Source organism: Sus scrofa, chromosome 2 (assembly GCF_054392235.1).
Source record: "Sus scrofa isolate SSC_HxYL_T2T_F1_AM1 chromosome 2, Sscrofa_HxYL_maternal_Yorkshire_Landrace_v2.0, whole genome shotgun sequence".
Taxonomy (NCBI): domain Eukaryota; kingdom Metazoa; phylum Chordata; class Mammalia; order Artiodactyla; family Suidae; genus Sus; species Sus scrofa.
The window spans coordinates 117883849-117909854 of record NC_139384.1 but is presented as its reverse complement, the minus strand read 5'-3'; the positions used below and the strand labels follow the sequence as shown (position 1 = coordinate 117909854).

The 26006-nt window shown below is 36.2% G+C and overlaps 2 long non-coding RNA genes across 3 annotated transcripts in view; one reads left to right on the top strand and one right to left on the bottom strand.

Annotated features, from left to right (window-relative positions):
* The window catches only part of LOC146405657 (uncharacterized), a 191415-nt gene that overhangs the window by 150457 nt on the left and 14952 nt on the right, over positions 1 to 26006 (bottom strand). The window lies entirely within an intron of this gene.
* Positions 4083 to 16699, top strand: LOC110259430 (uncharacterized). 2 transcript variants are annotated; one of them, XR_014838433.1, is made up of 5 exons: positions 4100 to 4281; positions 4810 to 4904; positions 5209 to 5324; positions 13201 to 13397; positions 14524 to 16699. It is a non-coding gene; the product is annotated as an uncharacterized LOC110259430 (long non-coding RNA). The 2 variants fall into 2 exon arrangements; XR_014838434.1 differs by lacking the exon at positions 13201 to 13397 and having other exon boundaries at positions 4083 to 4281.

Here is a 26006-nt window from a genome sequence, read left to right as displayed (position 1 = left end):
TATGTCTTGATTTCTTCCACATTTGATAGTACCTGTTCTCTTTATACTCAAGAGAGTTCTGACTGCATGCAGAATGCTTGACTTTCATTTAGTTTTGTTCACGACCCAGAGACAACGCTTTGTTGTTTGTAACTGAATGCTACATTAATCATTTTACCATATTTTTACTGTTTGTTTTATTATTTTTTTCAAGAAAGATTTGTATATGTCATACACACTGAGTTCCTTGATGAATGAAGATACCTGTTTGTGACACTTTGCATTCAAAGTGTTACCTAGGTCTAACATCCATGAGTCCTATTTTATTTCCAAATTCTGGGAACTCTTCTATTATGTTTGGACATTTAATAATGCTGTACAGAAGTTTGAGGGCAATTTGACTTTAACCTTTTGTAGGTGGCTTTTTTTTCTACCTGGAGGCTTAAAAATTTTATCATTAAAGTCCAAATGCTTATCTTAGAGTTGAACATATTGACATTAATTTTCTTCAAATAAAATGTATACTTTAGTTTTACAGATTAAAATATTCATTTTGATGATTTTTAAAATATCTGCTAATACCTTTTGCACCTATTTGATTCCTTTGTAAATTTACATTTATCGTCTACAGGAAAATAAACTTTTCCCAGATTTCTCAATGCTTCTAGGAAAGCTCTAGTCTCTTAACACTCTTGATATATCATGAGAATTAAATCTGTAGCCTGTCTTCTAGTTAATTTTTCAGATTCTTTAAGGTCAAATGGTTAGAGCTCTGATTAGATCTCTGGGTTTAAGTCCCAAGGTGAGAGAAAGAATAGAGTTTCATCACTGCAGGATGAAAAAAGAATGAATCCTGAGGAACTGAATATACTTTAGTTATTAAAGCTCAAGAGGGCTAAAATGGCTATCATCAAAAGTCTACAATCAATGCTGGAGAGGGTGCAGAGAAAAGGGAACCTTGCTACACCATTGGTGGGAATGTACATTGCTACAACCACTATGGAAAACAGTACGGTGGTTCCTCAAAAAACTAAATATTGAACGACCATATGATGCAGCAACACCACTCCTGAGCATATACATGGAGAAAACCATAATTCAAAAGGATTCATGCACCCCAAAGTTGATAGCAGTGGTATTTACAATAGCCAAGACATGGAAGCAAACTAAATGTCCACTGACAGAGGTATGGATAAAGAAGATGTGACATATATATAATGGAATATTACTCAGTCATAAAAAAGGATAAAATAATGCCGTCTGCAGCAACATGAATAGACCCAGAGATCATCATATTAAGTGAAGTAAGCCAGACAAAGACAAATATCATATGAGATCACTAATATGCAGAATCTAAAAAAAAAATGATACAAAAGAACTTACAAAATAGAAACATACTCAAAGATTTTTAAATCAAATTTATGGTTACCAAAGGGGAAATGTGGAGCAGGAGGGATAAAATAGGATGTTGGGATTGACATATACATGCTATTACATATGAAGTAGATAAGTAACAAGGACCTACTGTATAGAATAGGATCTTCTACTCAATGCTGTGAAATAACCCATATGAGAAAAGAATGTGAAAAGAAACATATATAAACATTATATATAAACACACATTATATATACACACACATGATTTACTTTGCTGTATACCTGAAAATAACACAACTTTCTGAGTCAACTCTACTCCAATAAAATTTATGTCAAAAGAAAGAAAGGGGGAAAAGAAAGAAAAGGAAAGAAGGAGGAAGGAAGAACTGGGTCACAGAGAATAAAAAGGGCTGAGAAACAGGTCAGGCATCATGTAATTTCTCAAGTATCAGTGTATGAGGCTACTACGGCTGTCATCAAAAAATACCACAGACTGGATGACAATAGAAATATATTTTTCCTCATGGTTCTGGAGGCTAGAATTCTATGGTCAGGATGTTGGTTTCTCCTGAAGCCTCTCTCCTTGGCATGCAGATAGCCCCCTTTTCACTGTGTCCTCACAAGCCCTCTTCTCTGTGCTCACACATTCCTAGTATTTTTTCTTATAAGGACACCAGTCATATTGTATTAGGGCACAACCCTGATGACCTCATTTGATATTAATTACTTCTTTAAAGGCCCTATCTCCATTCTAAAACACGGTGACATTCTACAGTACTGGGGGTTAGGGCTTTGGCATGAAAATTGGGGAGACTACAATTCAGCTAGCAACCAGGCTTAAGGAGATGGATTTCATTCTAAATGTCACGGGAAGCTATGGTAAGGTTTCATACTGGGTCACTAGGGTGAGTGACTTCTTATATGTAATCTGTTCATCCTCCACTCTGAGTTGTAATTTGAGGGTGAGTTTTACCTCAAGTCCACTTTTCTGATATGTGAGGTCTGGGCAAGGGGCAGGGAGAATTCAGCAGGGAACATGCAAGCTTTTGTTGGAGGAACCAAAGTTTTAGCTTTTCTTTTGAGCCTGTATTAAGTAGAATCTACTATAGTTCTCTTCAGCAAGTCTGAAGTCTATTTTAGTCCCATGGTATGGCAATCCTACAATTCAGCTTAGAAGCCCGAAACTCTAATTGTTTAGTCTCTCTCATCAGATGGTCTCTCCCTAGAAAATAATGCCACTTCCATATTCAGCAGAGGGGAAAGTAAGGAGGATTTGTGTGGGGTGGAGGGTGAAGGACAAGTGACCAAGTGACCTTGGACTCTCATTGTACTTCTTCACCCCTTCTTCTAGCACTCAGCCGCCTTAGAGAGCTTTGTAGCTTCTGTGCTCCCTAATTATTGTTTAGAATAATTGTCTAGACAGAGTTATGATCTACTTCCTTCACTTCTCTTTCAGTCCGGAGTCAAGATGGATGGGGGCTGCCTCCTGGCACTTTTTCTGGCTTCAACTGAAATTGCATTGTGATGGTTTCTTTCATGACTTCCCGACTTTCTGTGGATGCAATCTTTGTCCCTCCCTGTACCATGTTCTACATCTGTGCATGTTAGTGAACAGTCCCAGGATCTTCTAACCACACTTTCTGTCCCCTGCATATTTCCTGAAGACATTGTGAATCAGTGTACAACGTGCCAGATTTTTCACCTGATTTCTTTTGGACCACCACTTTTCAAGTTTTATGGCAAAATGCTGTAAATCCATCTTTTTCGATTACTTCTGGTGAATAAAATGGTTCCCTTATTTATTTGTCATTATTAGTAGTAATTACTGTTATTGTTTTATTTGGAGGCAAAAATCAGTAATCTGGGTAAAATCTGCTGTGAAATTTAAGAATATTTTATTCTTATATTTTGCATATTCTTGTGGTTGCTTCACTTTCCATTTTGTACTTAGTGATTCAGTTACATGGTAGCCCCTTCCTCTCTTTAACTCTAGACTGACTTCACTCATTATTTTTTAATTAAACAATGTTTCTTCCACTAGATTTGTGTTTTTAATCAAGAAAACAAAGCAGAGCAATTAGTTGCTAGAAATTACAAACAAACTAAACCACACAGTTCTCAGCATACACTGATTCTGTCCTGACTCTTACATTCTAAGTGAAGAAGGGAACTCATAAAAGACTCTGCTGTGAACAGAGCAGGCAGAGATAACACAGGCTCAGACACACTAAAGCTAATTACCTACAGTAAGTGATTTGAAGCAGGGCCAATAAGAGATTGGGGAGTAAGCATATTAAAGTCACTATAATAGAAGACATGAAATGAGACAAAAGAAATGAGGGATGGAAATGTAACGCATGGAAGGAAATTCATATGGGAGATTAAGAAAATTACATTGCTATTGTGTTTCATTCTAGTTAAAGTGAATGACCTTCATTGGCAATGATTTTGAATCCAGTGTTTGTAAGAGAAACAGACTTGTCAGTGGTTGATGGCATACAGGCTAACTCCTTTTTGTTCTCCCAGCCCTGATTTCTTTCCTTATCCCTTTCCCTCCTGGTGTAGATAATTAGATACATGGCAGAAAATTATAGGCATGTGACAACTAAAAGAACACAGATGCTGTGGGCTATGCTTATCGAGCTGAAGGCAGGATTTTTCCAACGTCACTCTCTTAATCAGTTACAAAAGTGCTGGGTTTATACATTAATAATTCTTCAGTTGATGGAAGGACTTTGCTGTCAGAACACATTCTTTCAGCTCTCACTGAACTGCTGGACCGGTCCTCAGTTGGCTGGATGTCTCTATTTTGGTAGAAAGTTATTTTTTTCAATAACTATCCTATACTAATAAATGTGAATAATATGCTTTATTATTCCTGTGGCAAGGCTGCAGTGGCCCACATGGGTGGTTGGCGAAATGAATGTAAGTCATGCAGCATTTTGGATCTGTTTATTTTCTCTCTGGATATGAAGATTTTGCTAGAATCCACAAAATTTTAATGAATATGTACTTGACTAATAAGGGGCAGGGAGGAAGTGATACATACTACAAACCTTGTTTTTATTGCAAAAGATAAGGAACAAGAGGAAAAGACAACTTAGACTAATTAAATAAGGTGGCATTTTATAGAGATTAAGTACTTGTTGCATAATTTTTTGATATGTCATGCCTTAATCTGATTCAGTCACTTTAGCAAAATTATACATCTTAAAGATATATCTGTACGGTCATATTTCATATTTTAAGGACTATCAGAGGAGCACAGAAATATTTTCTGATCTCAGATTACAATAGCAAAACTACCATCAGAAAGGGTTCACTTTACAAGAACAAAATCTACTCTTGCTGATTAACCAGGAAAGGATTTATTAGAGTACTGAATGACATAAAAATGATTAGGCTGGCTGATCAAACAGACTTCAGGCTAAGCATGCAGAAACTCTTTCTTAGGTCATACTGCAGACCTGGTCAGGAAGGCTGCTGCTCCTGAGACAAGGAAGGTGCTGCCTGGTGGGGAAGTAACCGAAGTCAGATGCTTGCTCCAGGTTAGTGCTTAGTCCACATGATCCATGCCAGGAAAATAGCACTTTGTGCTCTGCTTCTCTTCCCTTTTAGTTCATGCCTGAACTCTAGCTTCCTAGCAATGCTTCTGACTGGTGAACCTAAATCACATTCAGAACTGCAGATCTAAGAGAGCCTAGAAAATGCAATGGTTAAACTGCTAGTCTGGGGAGTACAGGGGACACACTAAGGAAGTTAGAGCATCTGTTGAATGTGTTAACTGATTACCTGTAATTTTATACTATGGGTGTTGCATAAATATTTCTTGAATTTCTTGGCATTCTACAGGTTTCAAAATGCCTTTGGAGTCATTGATGCATTTGATCATCACCCCAAAATTACAGTGGCTAAGATCAGGTGTTCAAGTCTCAGCTTTTCTCATACTCTGTAGAAATACTTCTAAGGTATGTGTATACCTTTAATTCATACACTTCACTGACTATATAGTATTACATGATATAAATGTACCCCAAGTTATTTAAGTCCCCCGTTAAGGGGCAGTTAATGAGTTTCCTATTTTCCTCCACTCTAAACAATGCTACAACAAATACCCTATCTTTGCATGCTATTACTTTTTTTTTTTTTTGCCCTATCAAAGGGTACATGGCTTATCAGCTCTTAATACCATTTCACCTTCTTCCATAGCAATATAGCCCTTAACTATCAAGTGAGCATATTTATTTCTTGTAGCTAAAAGTGGCTATGTGACTTATAAGCACAATTTCTAGAAAACAAACTTTTAAACACTTTTGGTCATGGCCATAGCATGTAGAGGTTCCCTAGGCCAGGGATCAAATGCACAGAACAACAGTGACCATAGCCACTGCAGTGAATGCTGGATCCATAACCCCCTGCACAATCAGGGAACTCCAAAAAATCCTTAAATGGAAGCAATTAATGGCATCCTTAAATGCCTTTCTTTCATACACTAACTGAAGTGTAAATGTGATGGCTGGAATTCAAGCATTGTTTGAGAGTCTTGAGATGGAAACAGTGGGCCAAAGACAGCAGCCTCGGACCAGACCCTGATGACCATGTAGGGTCCTAACCAGACTATGTATTTCTAGGCTTATTGTATGTGAGATGGAAACTTCTATTTTGTTCCTCCACTGATATGTTAGATTTTCTCTTATGCAGCCAAATATAAATATTTTCATATTAATACTCAAATTGTGTTCCAAAAAAGCTGTAAATGTGATGTTTCCATCAACAATGAGTAAAAACATACTTCCCCCACATTTCTGCCTTTTCATTTTTGCTAATTAAATAGGTAAAAAGGTCTATGATGATTTAGTTTATTCGAGTATGTTTCCCTGTACATTTGGCCATTTGGATCTGCTTTCCTATGAATTACCATACCCTATTGAATTGTTTATTTTTCTTTCTTAAAATGTGTGAGAATTTTTCATAGGTTATTCATAACTTTGTATCTCTTAGCTATCACATTGCTTTTGTTTAAATTTTTAAAATATGTTAAACAATAACAGTAATTCCAGGTATATATCCAAAGTTCTTTTTTATCAGAATTTTCTTTAGTATTTCATAACTAAGTGTAGCATTATTTTAACATAATTACTTTTATTACATTAAAATAAGATATTTCTGTGGGTATTTTATTTAGAGGTTTTAAAAAATAATGAATGACAGGTAATATGAAATATAATTTTAAAAATAAGAGCAAGATCAAAAGTTCTCAGTCATGCAATGTTTCTAAAGTTTATGTCCACATACCCATCAGAAGGATATAGAGAACTATTATTTTTATGTATTATTATTTTATTATTATTATTACATATTTAGATATGGATAATTATTATTATCTTGGTTATGGTGGAATAACTAAGATTAAAAACAGAATCTAAGAAATAGAAGGTGCCGATAAGAAAGAGTGCATTGCCAGGCTCCATTCTAACTCTAATGGCAAAGCAACTTCCCTTCCTGTGGCAACACTTGGCTAAGCATCTTGGTGAAAAGAAGTACACATTCTGGAACACTATGCTTATAGCAGTTGTGCCTCATGGAGTTATTTCATAATTTTTAAGAATATGAGAATCAAATGTGTTTTAAAATAATAATCTTGATAATTCCTATGGTTTTATTCTTGTGTTCTTTAGAATAAAATAAACGTTATACTGTATATGATTTTCCTCTAAACGCTGAACTCTGACCCAGACTCAGTTCTAGAGGACTAACACTAACACACAGATGCCTTACACCTCGTTTGTAGATTTACGTCCAGTCTGATGCAGACACTTTGTGAGATACTGCTGTACCTACAACAGTCATAAAATTGTTTTTTTTTAAATTTCGTGTTTCATGATGACACAACCATTTAACTTTGGATCCTAGGAAAGCAATTAATATCTCAGTATTTCTATTTTTCAAATCTATAATCCCTATCTTAAGTGTTGAGAAGAATAGATACATTACTATAAGAGTAGACACTTCATTCAGTTTCTGGCACATAATAGATTCACATTAAATGTAAGCTTTGTTGATTCCTAATGTGATGCTATTGGGAAGATGATCTGAATTCATGTAAAGATATTTATGCCATATCCCCTACACTAAAGCAGCAGTTCTCAACCCAGGACAATTTCTGCCACCACCACTGCTCCCGCTCTCCCACTGCAAGGGCATTTGGCAGTATCTACAGGCATTTGAATTGTCACAACTAGGAGGAGTAATACAACTGGCAACAGGGTAAGGCCAGGAATGCTGCTAATTATCACATAATGCATAGGACAGCCCCCAACAGCAGGGAGGAATCTAGCTCAAAATGTCAATGGTGCCCTGCTCTAAAGAAATTTGCCATCTAAAATATCTAAACACCTGCCTGACTAGATCCACAGCAAAACTGAAAGCATGACCCAGTAATCTTGTTACATCCTAGTGTTCTTTCCTTGACAGTGGTTTGAGGGTGATGGATTATGTATTTCTGGCCAAGCCATTGGGAGTCTTTCTACCAGCAGTGGGGAAACTGCACAGCCTAGACCCTAAGCAAGACCAGCACTGGCTGCAGAACATGACAACCCAGCCTTGTCTGGAGTGGTGATCTGTTTAACATAGTTGCAAGATAGTCTCATCTCTCCACCATATGACTTTCTACCGTCACCCAAGCTGTGACATTACCTGTACTGTGTAGGGCAAAATTACTAACAGAGCATACATTAGCCACAAAAAATGTAGCAGTCCTGTAATAAATATGCCATAGAAGAAAATGACTGACTATTGATATCCTAGTGCAGGAACTAGGTGGATAGGGTACCTATTCACTTGATTTGTGTGACAAGGGATGTAATATTTATGATTTATTTAAGGCAGAAATTTCCACATCTTTTTTAATAAAGCAGGCTGTACAATGAAGAAAAATGAATTTTTATGAGAGCAGTTTGGGAGCACCTTGGCATTTCTTTTATTTTTCTATCAGATTTTTTGCAAGTTTCTTTTTGATCCTTTCATACATCAATAGTTGACTTCCTAAATGCAGATTTTTGCACACTAAAATCACAAAAAATTCTATAAAGTAATTATAACCAATGAATACAAGCATAAGTTAAATATCCTCAAAATATGCATATTAAATGGTTATTTTTAAATGTGAATATCTATAAATCTGCATATATCAAAGAAAGTATAAGCTTTTGTATAGAAATAGTAATTCATCTGCATGTTCTAGTTCATGTATTGATGTAATACAGCACTACATAAATCCACTTGAATATTATCAAAAAATTGTGCAATCATAAAATTAAAATATTATTGTGAAAACCTCAACATCTGTTTTTTTGTTTTTTGTTTTTTGTTTTTTTTTAGGATCACACCTGCAGCATATGGAAGTTCCCAGGCTAGGCGTCCAATCACAGCTACAACTGCTGACCTACACCACAGCCATAGCAATGCCAGTTTTGAGCCCTATCTGCAACCTACACTGCAGCTCACAACAACACCAGATCCTTAACCCAATGAGTGAGGTCAAGGATGAAACCCACTCCTCATGGATACTAGTCAGGTTCGTTTCTGCTGAGCCACAATGGGAACTCCCTGTTTTTTTATTAATGCTAAAATAATATGGATTTGATAAAATTACAATGTTTTAATTATAATTCATATTTTCTTCTCAAGTTATAAAAAATTTAAAAATTAAAATTAGGCAAAATAACGTAGTTGGTGGCAATGTGGCAAACCTCTTCAAATTTCTTTTAACCAATGCTCATAAGAAATATAATAATAAAGTGCATAAAGAAGCCAGTGAGACATGTTTTCTAAAGATGGACTCAGTCTAACTTTGGAATATACCAGTCACGCAAACTAGTATTAACCTATTAGCTCAGGGCTTAAAAGAAGTTGGGCTTTATAGGAATAACACCATAAAAAATGAGGGAATTTACCTGACCATTTTGAGCACAATCAATACTCTCTTATATTTTAAAAACAAACAATTATTAATAACTCCCAAAGGTTTTTCAAAATTATGGTTGAATATGTAATCCTAGAGAAATAAGTGTGTTCATTTCTTCTGGCATTTTCTTTCTTTCCTTTTTTTTTTTTTTTTTTTCTTTTTATGGCCATGCTTCCAATATATGGAAGTTCTTGGGCCAGGGGTTCAATCAGGTGTAGGTGCAACTGCCAGCTTATACCACAGCCACTGAAATACTGGATCTGAGCCACATCTGTGACCTACACCACATCTTGTGGCCACAACAGATCCCTAACCCACTGAGAGAGGCCAGGGATTGAATCTCTATCCTCACAGAGAATGTTGGGTCCTTAACCCACTGAGCCACAATGGGAACGCTTCCTGGCATTTTCTTATACAGGCAAAAATCATTAATAAGATATTTTGCTTTCATCAACTGCTAAGTTAAACTGTCCTGCCTTTAGTGTCAGCTGCAGACCTAGAGATTTTATTAATCACTCGGTGGAGTGATTATGATAGATTCCAGAAATTCAGAAATGGAAATAGCTATGCAAACTAGGGCCATCTAATCCAATTCTAGATCCCCTTGCTGTACAGTGGGAAAATAAAATTTAAAAAAATACTATTTCTGTTTTATCCAGATCACTTTTCTTTTCTAGTCTATAAATAAAATGTCAATAAATAGGCTTTTAAAGAGTAGGTCATGGAGTTCCTGTTGTGCAGTCGAAAAGAATGTGACTAGGAATCATGGCCTTGCTCAGTGAGTTGAAGATCTGGCATTTCCATGAGCTATGGTGTAGTTTGCAGGTGTGGCTCGGATCCTGTGTTGCTATGGCTGTGGTGTAAGCCAGCAGCGATAGCTCTAAAAAGACCCCTAGCCTGGGAACCTCCACATGCCACAGGTGCGTCCCCTAAAAGGAAAAAAAAAAAGAGTAGGTCATTATTTCGTTACTATAATAATACAAAAATATTTACCTATTTTTATCTTCTATTATCTTTTCTGTCAAATAAATAAGAGAAGCAAAACAAAATGATCATGAAAGATCCAGGTAAGTGAAAAACAAAGTGAAGAAACAATTTAAGAGAAATATTGTGATGTTTAACATGTGGAGTGTACAATATCTGTTTATAATATGTATGGGGTTATATCATTCTTTTGAATATCCAGTATTAATATTCTTCTTTTTTCCTTTTATGGCTGCACCTGTGGCATATGGAAATTCCCAGATTAAGGGTAGAAATGGAGCTGCAGCTGGGGCCTACACTACAGCCACAACCACACTGGATCTGAACCACAGCTGCAACATACACTTCAGCTTGTGGCAATGTTGCATCCTTAACCCACGGAATGTGGCCAGAGATCAAACCCATATCCTCAGAGAGACAACCTCAGGTCCTTAACCCACTGAGCCACAGTGGGAACACCCAATATTAGTATTCTTAAAGTGTTTATTCCACAATTGCAACTCAAGCATGGCTCATCAGTTCACATCCTAAAATCCCTGAGCCTGATACTGAGTCCAACTTTTCCTGTTTATTGTCTGATGGGCTTTTATATATATATATATGTGTATATATATACATATATACACATATATATATATATATATATAACATTTATCTTTTTCTAGACAGATAGAATTATTCATTGGTTGAACTTTCGTTGAGAGTACCCAATGGCTTTCAATTGCGATTGAAAACACTCACATTTTCACCAGCATTACAGAAGAATAAAAGACAGATGGTAGAGATTTTTTATGATATGTGTTTATGATTTTCCTAAATGGTGCGATGGTGGGATTATCTTCTAGGAATAAAAATCAATAGTTATGTAAATTAAATAAACTCATATATGAGAGTTTAAAAGTCAGGGAAGCTAAAAGTCAGTGTAGTATATCCCATGACATCTCTCTATTGTATCATATAGCAAAACGGTTTAATTCTTTTCACTGGCCTTTAATGAAAATAATTTTTTTCTTGTAAGAGTTTCATCAATATACATATTAATATATATATATTTATTAAATACATTTGTGAAATACATGTTTTAAAATAGTCTCTGGTAGAAACTAAAACTAAGATATTTTCCTTACAAATGATAACAGGAGTAAATACAATATGACTATGGCCTGATGTCCTGCTATGGTACAGTGGGTTAAGGATCTGATTGCATTGGCTTGGGTCTCTGCAGAGGTACAGGTTCAATTCTAGGCCTAGCACAAGGGGTTAGGGATTCAGTGTTGCCACAGCTGTGGTGGAGATCACGGGGGCAGCTCAGATTTGTTCCGTGGCTGGGGAACTTCCATATGCCACACATGCATACAGTCAAAAAAAAAAAAAAAAGGGTACGGCCTATATTGAAAGCAAAAGGGGGAAAAACCAACAAAAAATATTACAAGCATCAACTATTAAGAGAAATGGAAGCCAAATTAAGTATAACAACTCAAGATAATAAAAGTAGCCTATTTTTTTTTCTATTAAAAGGTAATAGTCTCACATTGGAATGGAAAGGACTTGTGATGGTTAATGAATATTGCCTTCAGCTCTCTAAGTTCCAAGATGAATAGCTCCAATATGTGTGTTTGTTTCCTGAGAACAGGTATTCCAGTGAAAAGAAAGTCAGCTGTAGATAAATATAAGTATAAAAAAATTAAGACCCTATCACTAGACTTACCCTCAATATCCTTGGTGCAGAGAATTACTTAAATAATTTTGGATTTTAAAGAAAAGTTATCAGGTTAATTGCCTTAATACTTCATTTTCATTTAGTATGAAGACCTAACCACTATTTCCTCACATGAATTACATACTTCATTTTGTTAATTCATATTAGGTACTATTTATGGGACTATATATTACCTTCTAGACATGGTAGTGGGCCTGCATATATTACAATAATCAATCCTCACAACGAAAATAAAAAAAAATTTAGAACTACTTCCTAAATGGGGAAACTGAGGTTCAGAATAAAAATACAACTAGCTCAGCTTCATTTGGGTTAGTAAGTAGCAGAAGAGGATTATAAAAAAAGTCTATATGACTTTAAATTAGTGTTCTTCAAACTGATCTACATATAAAGAATTTGTTGAGCACCTATTCTGTGCCTATTAATTTTTACTGAAAATGTGAGTATGGTTCAGCACAAAAAGGAAGGTTATTTGTCTATAGCAAAACCTTCTCCCTCTTATCTATTATACTGCTGGATATAGATTCTTCTTTTATGACATATAATACTGTAATATCTGCCTAAGTGATGGCTTTATAAAGGGGGGTATTCATTAAGTTATGTAATTTGAATTATTGCTCAGTAAATATTTACACTTCCCCCTATCCCCATGTGAGTGGAGTGCACATTTCCATCTCACCGACATTGAGTCTGGCCAAGGAATTTGCATTGACCATGGGTTATTTGCAATTCAGATGTGAACAGAAGCTTGAATGTGCTCTGTACTTGCACTTGGTCGCTTGTACTCCAGCCTTTCCATGAAAAGACTGGTCTCATGTACCTACTGGTCTAAAACTAAGAGAACCATGGATCTCATAATTCTCCCCTATTAAGATGTAAATGAAATTGACTGCTTTTTTAATTGAACTACCTTTGCATATCTATAATAACTACATGAACATGATAAACTATCCATTTTATAAATTGTTGTATTTTATTTTCTAATATTTGGTTGGGCATCATTACATCTATGTTCATTAGGGATATTATTCTGCAGTTTTATTTTCTTGTAATTCTTTGTGTATGATTTTGGTGTCAGGGTCATTTGGCCTTTCAAAACAAGATGGGAAATTCTTTTTCCTTTTGTATTTTTTTATATGAGTTTTCTAAGAATTTATAATACTTATTCCTTCAGTGTTTGACAGAATTTGCCAGTAAAGGGAGCTCCCTTCATGGCTCAATGGTTAACGAACCTTACTAGGATCCATGAGGATGCGGGTTTGATCCCTGGCCTTGCTCAGTGAGTTAAAGGATCCAGCGTTGCTGTGAGTGGTGGTGTAGGTTGCAGACACAGCTCAGATCCTGCATTGCTGTGGCTGTGGTTTCCTACAGGTAGGTCTGTAGGCCGGCATCTGTAGCTCTGATTCAACACCTAGCCTGAGAACTCTGGGAACTTCCATATGTCATGGGTGCAGCCCTTAAAAAAAAAAAAAAAAAAAAAAGAAAAGGGAAAAAAATTTCTCAGTGAAGTCTTCAAGACCTGGAACTGTCACTGTGCAATGGTTTTTATATGTAAATTTGAGAAGTTTAAATAAGAGTTATAGGTCTATAGGTCTATAAGGTGATATATTCCTCAGTGAACTGTAGTAATTTCTGTCTTTCAAGATACTTGTTAATTAAGTAGTAGAATTTATGGGAATAAAGTTATTCTTAATATTCTTTTCATTTTTTTCCTGTTTCTAGTCTGGTATCTTAAACCTTTGATTCAAGGCCTTGAATCAATTTTCTATTCCTTCTTTGTTATAAATTCCTCTGTAAGCACTACTTATCTACATCCGACAAATTTCATTATTTTGTGGGTTTATTTTCTCTTTAGGTCAAATATTTAATAATTCTTTTCCTGTTTTAACCTTTTACCCATGAGTTATTTAGATGATGCGAATACATTTTTAATTTCCAAATTATCTGGGAATATTTCAGATAACCTGTTATCGAATTCTAGTTTGAGTCCATTGGCAGAAATTGTAATGTGTATAATTTGTTATTTTAAATTTGTTGAGATTTAGCTTTTTTGCTAAGAATATAGTGTATCTTGATAAATATGCTATTTTTACTTTTTTTGGCTGCACCTCTGGTAAACGGAAGTTCCTGGTCCAGGGATCAAATCTGAGTAACAGCTGCGGCAATGTAGGATTTTTAACTCACTGTGCCATAGCAGAAACTGCCTCATTTGTACTTTAAAAGGATGTGTATTTTGTTATGGGTATGTCTACTGAATACAGTCAATGTATCTGAAAACCTAAACTCTTCCTTTTATTTATTCATTAAAATCATTTAATTTATTTTCAGATTAACTTATTTTAATATTTATATCAGTTAAATTTCTTTAGCTAATTGAACTAAAATTTACTATAGGAGATGTGATGACTTAAAACTATAATATCAATAGCCATTTCTTGTCTCTCATTAATCTGTAGGCTGCCTGGTCTCAGCTGAGTGTGTCTTCTCCTCTTTGTAGTGTTACCCTGGACCACAGCCAACCACAAGCTCTATGGAGGGGAAGATTTCCCATGAGGCCTGCTCTCAAGGCTGGCAGGTGATGCTGACTTGGCATTCAGCTTTCGGTTTGAGTTGTCAACCAAATGTGGTTTGGTTCTCCTCCAGAGAGACTCCACCTGGGGAGTTCTCACTGCATGTCTGCTGAATTCCAAGAAGAAGGCTTCCTAAAATGAATGGCGAAAGCTTCTGAACTCTTCAAGTCCATTTTCAGAAGTTACACAGTGCCATTTCTGCTACTCTGTGTTGATGAAAATAATCCACAGGAAAAAACTCAGTTTCTAGGAGAGGGAAAATAGCCTCGATTCTCAATGAGACAAATGGGTAAGACTTTGCAGCTATCTTATATGCCCTACTTTCTCATATGTCTTCTTGACAAAAACAAAATATGTCAGTGGTAACTCAAGAGACCATTTCCTTTCTTTTAATCACAAAGTTCAACAAGTTATACATAGTTAACATTACCACATTTTGACAATGCTAACTATACATTTTTTATATTTTATACATCAAGAAACATGATCAACAGTATTCTACATTTAAAACTCCTAGCATATTATTTTTCTTTATATGAGGATGCAGCTTCAATAGTGGTTTAGATTAAATATTAAAACGAGGGAATTTTATGGCATACTTAGCATTACTTATGCTCTTTTCAAACTATGAAAGTTTAGGATTTTACTTTGTTCTATGCTCAATGTTGTTATGCTTGAATGTGAGTGGCATGACTCTGCTACAATAAAACCTTTGACAGATGAAAAAAGAATGACCAGACCGATCATGTATGTTAGAAGAGGTTGGGCTATAATGCCTTAATACTCATATCTGTGGTTTAATACAATGAAAGGTGTTTTTCTCACATACTACATGAATAATGTAGGCTGGTGGGAGTATTGTTTTCTGCAGTAACTCAGGGACCCAAGATGATAGAATGCTCACTTCTCATTGTGTCATTATCTGTACATATGACCTTCTAGTAACAGAGCACAAAATTAGATGGTTGGTACTGGCTCATTTTTGCTTTCAGATGGTCCTAACTATCTATTGCACATGCTTTTCATCTTAATTAATAATTATAGCTCCACACAAACGAAAAGGGAATTTGATAGTTGGGGAGACAGATGGAATACCAAGTGTACATCTTTCTTTCTACATAGGCTGGCATTGCTTCTATCCAGTGTGATTTAAGAAGACATCAGAAATTCTCATGTTTAGAAAAACTGTCCTGCAAGTTAATTATGCTCAAATGTCCATTATTTGAGATTTATTCCAGCATATTAAGATAGTATTTCTCATTAACATAATTATGAACTTATACATTTAATGCTGAATACTTGGAATCATTATTAGTATTAACAGCTTGGTGAGAAAAAAGTTATTAAGATTTTTTTTAATAGATGAACTTAGTAAATTATAACTTGGTAGCATGAAAATCTATACTCAATTCAGAAAGTCAGGCTTGAGTAGCATGTTTTATTGAGGGATTCTGTGCAACTCAGGCAAAGATAATGGAACTAGGCTTCTTGGAGTAATAGAGATATCACAGGAAAGGGCTTGCTGAAAAAGTTGTGGCGGGGAAGCAAAACCAACCTTACTTTAAGTGACTTACTCTAAAAATACCAACTAAAAAAATTGTAAGGATCTTTGGTGCTGTTCTTCAAATGTTTTACATTCTGTGTCTCCAGAGCTGATGGTTACTTTTCACCTTCTATTTATTGTTGGATAGAGGCTTGCAAACTATTCAGGGCAGCTTTGTGGGCATGTGACTGTGCAGTCTCATAGGTCCCTGTTTAGAACAGTCCCATGATGGATTTAATTTTCTGCTGTTGCCATCTTTAAAGACATCTTTAAAGTGTTATAAGAGATATCACTTTTTAATTTTGTATTGAGCACCATAACTTACAGAGCTAGTCCTGTTACTAGTTGTGGGTAATCACTTGTAAGTGCAAGTGATGTGTGTCACTCCTGGAATAGTGCATTTATAGTCAGGGTAAAATCCTTCTTCTCCAACAGCACATGATCCAGGTTTCTCTGTTAGCTTGGGCCCAAGAGTGAGTTTCATTGTGAGCAGAGGTGCCAGCTGAAAACAATGGCCATGTCAAATGAATGAATAATAAACTTGCAGTAGACTGCAAAAATACTGACACGACTCAGCATTTCATGTGTGTCTGCCCCTTATGAATGAGCTTTTCTAGATCCTCCCATCAAGTGTGAAGTCTGTTTTTCCATTCCTCGAATCTCAGCCTTCTTGTGACTTGCTTTGGGCAATAAATTGTGGTGGCGGTGATGTCATTCCTGATCTGAACCTGGCCCTTAAGAGGCCGTCCATGTTTTCTCTGTCACTTTTAGAGATCTTATAGCTGTCATGTGAACAAGCAGGGGCTAACTTGGTGATGGATGAGCAGAGACCTTGAGGAGCAGAGCTGAACCATCCCAACTAAGACCACAGGGATGTGTGAGCATACAGCCATAAGCATCAAGGTTACCAGCAGACAGCCCCCAGCTGACCACAGATGCAGGAATGATCTCCTCTGAGAAGAGTTATCTCTACAGAAGAAGTGCTCAGGAGACATATTAGTTTTGAGCTATTGACTTTTTTGTTTTGTTTTTGTTATTTTACTTGGCAATAAGAGCTGATACAAAGATTTGGAACATAATTGTTATCACAACATACTGACTGAAACACATTTTTTTAGTATGTACTCTGTGCTACAGATACTGTTCTAAGCTCTTTATGTATGATCACATTTGAGTCCTGTGACAATTACACTGTTCTATTATCATTTTCATTTTACTGATAGGAGTTTTAACTGAGTAGCAGAAAACAATTTCACCAAGGTTTTCAATCCATAGTACAGTGGAATACAAGACATTCAATTTCACATTGCAACTGTTTTTGTAATCACTACCTTGTTTTCCTCAAGGTCACAAGAATTGCTAATAGGAGATCTATTTGTGTACCAGCACAGATTGCTGGTAACAACATGAAGTTTTCTTATTTATTAATGTTACTGGTTGCTGACCATACCCTGGAACCACTGTTCTTGGCTTTTGACTTTAGACTGGTTTAAATGAGTATTAAAGTTCAGAATATTTCTCTTGAAGTTTATTGCTATTGATACTTTTTTAAGTTAAATGTAATTTTTTATTTCTAAGAAACATTATATTTACTTCCTCTATTTTCTGCTTATAAGTGAACCACAGAATTCTTAACTGAAATGAGAAATTCTGTGACAAAGTCTTAAAGCAGAACTACTGAAGCTCTGGTTATTCTCTTTTCAGAGATGCCTAAAAATTGTGGTTATAGTGATTAGAGGTTATAGAGAGAAGACTTAGTAGTAGGGTTTTTAATATTGAATCTTACCATATTTTCAGGCTGTAGTTTTACAAAAATAGTAGTTTATGTCAATCTAGATTGCTTTAGTAATTGAAAAAGAAAACTCAACTTAATTTGTTTCCTCAATGGCTGTGTAAAAGCAGGCATTCCATAATGATGTTAACCACAGGAGGTCATGGTGAAAGACAGCCCACTGGTGTTTCGATTACCACAATGAGTTCATACAGGCATAGTTGATAAATGGTCATTATTAGATATTCACTCACAACTCCATTGAACTCCATTAGAAAAGTTTATAGCACAGTTGAATCATTATAAATAACATAAACAGCCAGAAAACCCTGAGGAAAACATAGTTAAATGGTGGATTAAATAGTTTATTTAAATGGAAGAAATGGTTTAGTATTAATTAGAGAAATGAATATTTTTTAACTGTTTGACCCTGGGCTTTTTGCCACATGCGTGTGGATTATGGCTATCTATGCAACAAAATCAATATGAGACTAGATTTCATGTACTGTTCATTTGAAAGACTAAGGAAAACAAATGCACCGTCTTCACCAAATTCATAAAATTTTAGTTTGGCACCATAGCTGCCCTCTATGGAAATTATTGATTCCAATGATATGACAGCTGTTACCTTCTTCTAAGTAAGAAAACCAGCTGTTACTTTCACTAGAATCAAATTATCTGTCAAACAATGATGTTGAACACAAAGTTAATATGTGTCTCCCAGTCCCATCTGAGAAGCATCTGACATAAAAGGAATTTACCTCAACACAATAAAGGCGATATATGAAAAGCTGACAGATCACATTGCACTGACTGGTAAAAAACTGAAAGTTTTTCCTTAGAGCAGAAACAAGGCAAGGATAGTCATTTTCACCACTTCTACCCAACATAGTACTAAAGTCCTACTCAGAGCAATTAGTAAAGAAAAAGAAGTAAAAGGCAGCTAAATCAAAAGGGAAGAAGAAAAATTATCTATCTGAAAATTGCATGATTTTTTTAGAGAAGACTCTAAGAATTTGACAAAAAATGTTAGAATAAACTGACTCAGTAAAGTCACAGGATAAAAAAATTCAACATACAAGAATCAGTTCCATTTCTACATACTAACAATAAACTACCAAAAAAAAGGAAATTAAAAAGACAGTGCCATTTACAACAGCATCAAAAATAACTAATACTTACGAATAATCTTATCTAAGGAAGTGAAACATTTGTACACTCAGAACTATAAAACATTAATGACTAAATTGCTTTTTTTCTTTAGATTTTCAAGAAAATTTAGAGAGATTTAAGCTATATTTATTTGACATTCTTTATTGTTTTTCCTTTTTACAGCTGCACCTGAGGCATATGGAAGTTCCCAGGCTAGAGGTTGAATCAGAGCTGCAGCTGTGGGTCTATGCCACAGCCATGGAAAAGATGGATCCAGGTCACATCTATGACCGCATCTTGCAGCAACACGTGATCTGGATCCTTAACCCACTGATTGAGGACAGGGATTAAACCCACATCCTCACAGACACGTCAGGTTCTTAAGACACTATTGTCCGGTTCTTAACGTACTGAGCCACAACTGCATACATTCTAAAGTAGGTTAGTATTAAGAACACTTTTAGAATAACAAAATCAGGTGCCCACTTTACACCATTTATAGCAAATTCATCTGCCTCTCATTTTGTCTATGTGCCACATGCTAGATTTTGTGCTTGGTACTTTAACAATTGTCCTTTATTCTCACAATCAGACTTTAGATTAAATATTTTCTTCCCTTATTATGTAATTCTAAATGTGTACTTGTAAACAAATCCTCTTATTGAGTATTATTCTTTTTCACTACAGTTATTTGGAAACTACTTCTATTAATGACAATTAAATCCAAAGATCAAAACTAGTAATGTTGATAGATAATACCTAATTATTTTCTGAGATGTTTCCATAGTATGTCAAAATATTAATGAAATGAAAAAAGTCATGATGTAAATAATAACATAATAGGAGTTACAATTTTGTTGTTCCTTATTTCACCAGTCATATCGGAGACAGTACTTGACTTCTACTTCCAGAGGTATTTCTTCCCTTCTTCCTTATTAACAAAATCAGAATCTGCGTTTAATCCCTGCCTTGCTCAGTGGGTTAAGGATCAGGTATTGCTGTGAGCTGTGGTGTAGGTCACAAACACGGCTCAGATCCCACGTTGCTGTAGCTGTGGTATAGGCCAGCAGCTGTAGCTCTGATTCAGCCTAGCCTGGGATTCCAGCCTAGCCTGGGAACTTCCATATGTCACAGGTGTGGCCCTAAAAAGCAAAAACAAAACAACACACAAAAAAACACAAAAAACCACCAAAACCCAAAAACCAAACAAACAAGAAAAACAACTTAGGGGTAAATGTGCTTTAATGAAAACTGATCATGGAAATCCCAGACTTCATATACATGATTAATTTAGGATGTTATACAATACTATTCAATTAGATGTAAAGGAATGTCAGCTTTGAGGCTTCTTGAGAAGGTTTCTTTTATTATTCGCATGATTAAACTGGAATAGACAGCATATTTTCCCCCACTGGACATTTATTATATTTTTCTGTGATGTAGAAAGTGCAGCACCAATCATGTAATAATAAGGTAGTTGGAAAAGAGATAAGACTGCCATCTGCTAGGATGGCAGAGAGAAAAAAAAACAGAATGTCTAAGGTTTCAGGTAATTTTTTTGGAACTTTTCAAATAATCACTTATAAAGGTATATTGGAATATCTCAGTCTTTCTTAATATTTAACATGAATTTTTAAATTAAACTTACTTTGAATTAAGCTTTCTGTTACTTGCAGCTAAGGTACATCCTATTTGTTACAGTAGGCAACATATGAAGTGCACAGAGACTCTAGTCAAAGAAGAAATTTGTTTCATGTACAATTTGTTCTATGTGTTTTCTTTTTAGGATTCTGAGACCAGGAGTACTTAATTTGCTACTAATTCACTTATTCTACCGTTTAGCTCTCAAATTCAAAGTACAATCAATGCAGACTACAAAATATCTCAACTAGATTTAGATTCTGATTACCAGGAAGATATATGTGTTATTTCCAACTGTATCCTGAAACATCAGGTCATTTCTTTCTGAGTTTTCTCTGGCTTCCATCTACAGTTTGATATCTTTATCAATGAAGGTTATAACGTGTGAACAAAAAATACAGAATATTTTGAGGTTTACTAGACATAGAAAAAACTTTTCAGATTTATCTGATCAAGTCATTTCTTTAAAGAATATAGAAGGAAATCAATTACAGATATGGTGGTAAGACAAAAACATGGAACAATTCAAAGGAGATGAAATTGATTTGCAAATAATTTAGGCAGTAGGATAAACAAACAGATGCAGAAACTTACTGACCTTTAACAACCTATCCCTTTCTTTAACCTCTCCTTCCATACCCAGTGAAATATCTTGTCCCAGTCTCTCCCTAAGAGTTTGCTTGAGAAAGGCATTTCTTCCTATTTTCTCAATGAAGCCAAAGTTTCACTCAACTGAGATATTTCTCTTATTTGTAGTGCCTTCTTCCTGGAGCATTCATTCTGCAAATCTCAATTTGACCTATTCCAATTTCTTTTTCACTTCTCAATTTAAACCACTTCATCCTTGAAGCTTTTCCTGACCCACTATAATCTTTTCTAGGACATTCCTATCTAGGATGCACCTACTACATTCTCTATTATGGCAGTAATTCTATTTTACTGAATTTGACTGTTTGATGGACCATGAGCTCCAGGAGAACAGGGTTGTGTTCCACTTGTTTACAATTCTCTAGTCAGCATCTAACACAGTGCTTAGTACTCAGAGAAGACTTAATAAATACCTGTAGTTTGAATGAATAATAATTATTCAGAGTAGTGATGTTGGCATTTTAGAGCTTATGAGAGGAAAAGAGATTACACATATGAAAAATGGAATTGGAGGTTTTGAGAGGAAAACAAAACAAACTCAGACCCAATGCAATGTTTGTAGGGTGTGGAGTTCACACTATAGAGTTGTAGGTTTAGTTTTATAAACACTCAAAGCCATGAAATACATTATTTTTAGATTTATGCTATATATGAGATACCATGCTAGATGTTGGCTAAATAATGATAAATAAAACCTTGGCTTTTCTGCCTTCAGAGATATTGCAAACTATGAATGTCTGAATAATGTGTTTCTGTGTAGTACTTTAAAGTATTTGCAATTACCCTCATTCCTCAGAAACTCCTCTTCTTCCACCAACCCATTTCTTTCTTACCAACACTTTTTCCAAGGACTTTAAATTTAGATGCCTGGGTAGGAGAACTCCATTCTTATGCTCATTTCTACATGGCCTATTACTTATTATTTGGTAAATCTACATGTGTTCCATCCTGAATTGTTGACTTTGTAGCAGCTTTAAAAAGAGATAATAGGAGTTCCCATTGTGGCTCAGTGGTAATGAACCTGACTAGTATTCATGAGGATGCAGGTTTGATCCATGGCCTTGCTCAGTGGGTCAAGGATCCATGAGGTGTGGTGTAGCTCACAGACGCAGCTCAGATCTGGTGTTGCTGTAGCTGTAGCTCTGATTGGACCCCTAGCCTGAGAACTTCCATATGCTGCAGGTGAGGGCCTAAAAAGACAAAACACACACACATACACACACACACACACACAAAACCTAGAAAAATTAACAAAAAGAGGTCATAAAAGTGGTAAATTGTATTGGACCCTTAATTAATGAGTGGTTCTAACAGCAATGTGAAGATCAAACATTTAAAATAAAAATAGAATTTTTTTTTTTTGGCTTTTTAGGGTCACACCTATGTCATGGAGGTTCCTAAGCTAGCGGTTGAATCGGAGCTACAGCAACTGGCCTATACCACAGCCCCAGCAATGCAGGGTCCAAGTTGTGTCTGCCACCTACACCACAGCTCATGGCAATGCCACATCTTTAGGGTGTGGAATTAACCCACTGAGCGAGGCCAGGGATCAAACCTGAAACTTCATGGTTGCTAGTCGGATTTGTTCCCACTGCTCCACAACAGGAACTCCAAAATAAAAACAGATTGATTGAAGTGGTGAACCAATATAATTTAACCTCTCTTGGTATGACAGATATATTGCATGTTCCTGTGACACTAACCCTGACCCAAGTACTTGACATGTTTGATTACAGTGAGACTGTCAGACCTCTATGCTTTATTGGTAAATAAATGTTATGTAAGGTTGGTATGAGTTAGAACTTCATAGACTGATGGTCATTTGTACTATGAATATCAGTCCTTAGCACAGCTAAAGCAGCAAGTGATAATGAATCAAGGGGAAAGAATAAGAAATATTTCCACATTATGAGTCAGTCAATTTTCTTGCTAATGAGGCTTAAATCCTGCCTTCATACTCAGTATGGAGACTGAACTCTTTATGTCCAGAATATTTTGAAGAAATCAGGTCCTTCAGTTGGGGAATACATTAGGCAAAACCCCAAGCAAATAAAACAGACTATTCACATTTCACAAATTAGAGAACAAATCTACTTTTTCTGTTTTACTGTAGCTAAAACCCCTTTAAAATACCTAGATTAAAAGACCATTGTAATAATAGAAATAAATGTCATTATTTTACTATATTAAGCAAAGTGCTTTTATTAATAAGTATATTTGTTTCTCTTTCTGTTTTTTTACCTTTTTTAAAAAAGAAATTTTTTTTCTTGAAAATCTTCATTTTTATTTATGTATCAATATATGTATCTACATCTGTATATAGTTTATTTATTCATACACGTTCAAAGTTTGTTTTTTTTCCAACGGTTTTGGATTTTATTATTCTGACTCTTGGAATTTCTAGTAATTTTAGATAGAATATCATTTTCTATTAACCTTTTTAGAGATTCTAGATGATATTTCCATGAGAAAAGAGAGAAAAAGGAAAAATACCCACAGGTTATCTAGATAATAGTGTTCATGGGTTAGGGTTTTAACTGAAATTACCATGTTCACAAAAAGGAAAAAACCCAAAACTTTAGGGGGAAAAAGTTGACATGACTGGGAAACCTATTAGATTGTAACATGGAGAGTTCTTATAAGAACCTGGTATGTCCTCTGGAGTTTTTGTTGTATTTCAGTACAGACTGAGTAAACAAAGACACTGGTGGTTTTCTTTTGTTTCATGAATCATGAACATAAAAGCATGGGTGGTAAAGTCTGCTACCATAGGCACAGAACACAGTGCCACAGTGAGCATCTTGCGTTAGGTATGGTAAGAATAAGTAGCTTGCCAAATGTATGCCATTGTAGATGGCTAAACTCAAGCTCTCCTTAGGTAACCTGTCCATGTTGAGGAGCATTTGTTTTAGTATGAAACTTCAGGAAAAGTAATTACTGAATGTGCAACTTAAAAATTTTAGCCTGTATGTATATGGCTCCTATGAGGAAAACAAAATATAGTTTCCCACAGGGCCACTAAAGAGCCCCCATTCATTCTGATGGTATCAGTTTGCACTATGTTAAAGATTGCTATGCCTTTCATTGTTTTCTTTTATTTTTTCATTTCATTTTTTCTTTTCTTTTTATTTCATTTTATTTCATATTATAGTGTGTTATTTTATTTAATTTTTATTTTACTTAATTTTATTTTCACAGGAAGAAACATTTCCCATAAGTACTTATTTTGAGTAAAGCTATAAAATTTTTGGTGTGAAGAAAATTTCCTGTGAGCTATGGAATATTTTACATGTAAGGATATATATGTTATATTCTTATTATTTAGGCGCTTTATTTTTGAGATCTTTCTAATATTATTGGAAAATGAATAACCCAGGAAGGATCAAGATGATGGAGGAGTAAGACATCACACTCGCCTTCTCCCACAAACATATCAAAAAAACACATCTACATGTAAGATGACTCACACAGAACATCTACTGAAAGCTGGCAGAAGAACTTAAACCTCCAAAATGGGAAAGAAATGCAACATAACTGGGTAGAACAAAAGAAAAAAGAGTGAGAGAAAAAAAAGGAATCAGGACAGGACTAGCATTCTTGAGAGGGAACTGTAAAAGAGAAAAGGAACCCACATCCTGGGAAGCCACCTAACCGACAGGGAGATCAGCCGAGATGAGAGACCTCAAAGTTGCTGAGAAAAACACAACAGCTGGACTGAGGAGGGCAAAGTAGAGTGAGAGCCACACAGATCATCTGCACCACTGCCCCAACACCACAGCCTGAGATGCTTGGGTAGGGGCTGGGTGCTGGAAACTCAGGCCCCAGAGGTCAGTTCTGGGGAGAGGACTAGGGTTGGCTGTGTGGGGACAGTCTGAGAAGCTAGAGTGGTGTGCCAACGGATTGGGGAGTGATATGCTATGAGCTGGGGAGTGGAACGCTGCAGCAGAAGGTATCCAGGAGTAGGTCTGGGCGTGCAGGAGAAGCAAGGCGCCATTGTTGGGCAGGGCAAGAGGAGGAGGGGCAGACCACCATTGGAATCTCCCCGTGCATGCCCAGGCTCTCAGAAGATGGGGTGCCTCTGGTGCAAGCTATGGGTGGTGAGAAGCCACTTACTTGGGCTATGGGAGATTAGGCACCATTAGTGCAGGCTACAGGTGGCTGGGCACCTCTTGTGTAGGCTGAGGGCAGTGGAGGGCTAAGTGCGATATGGTGCCTCTTGCATGATCTCAGGCAGCAGGGGCAGATCACAGGGGTCATCTCAGAGGCCAGGGAGGCATGGCCTGCCACCACTGCGGACTTGTAAGTGGGCTCCACCTGCGGTCCCAGTCCCTTCACGGGTCAGCAAAAACAAAGAGGGCACTACAACTGAGCACCACACGTTGTTGCTCTCACTCCCCTGGGAACACACCCACTCTGCTGCTGCCACTGCCAAATGTTCTGGGCATCACTGGGATGCTTGATCACTGTCCCTTCCCAAGACCCTACAACTAGAAGCAGCTGGTGCAGCATCTACTACATTGGCTAAGTGGGACAGGGTGCTTCTTGCATGGTCTACAGGTGGTGGGGGCAAAGCACCACAGATATCTCTGACTCCAGAGGTGGGTATGGCCTGCCACCACTAGGGGTTCCTGAACAGGCACTTGTGGCCCCAATCA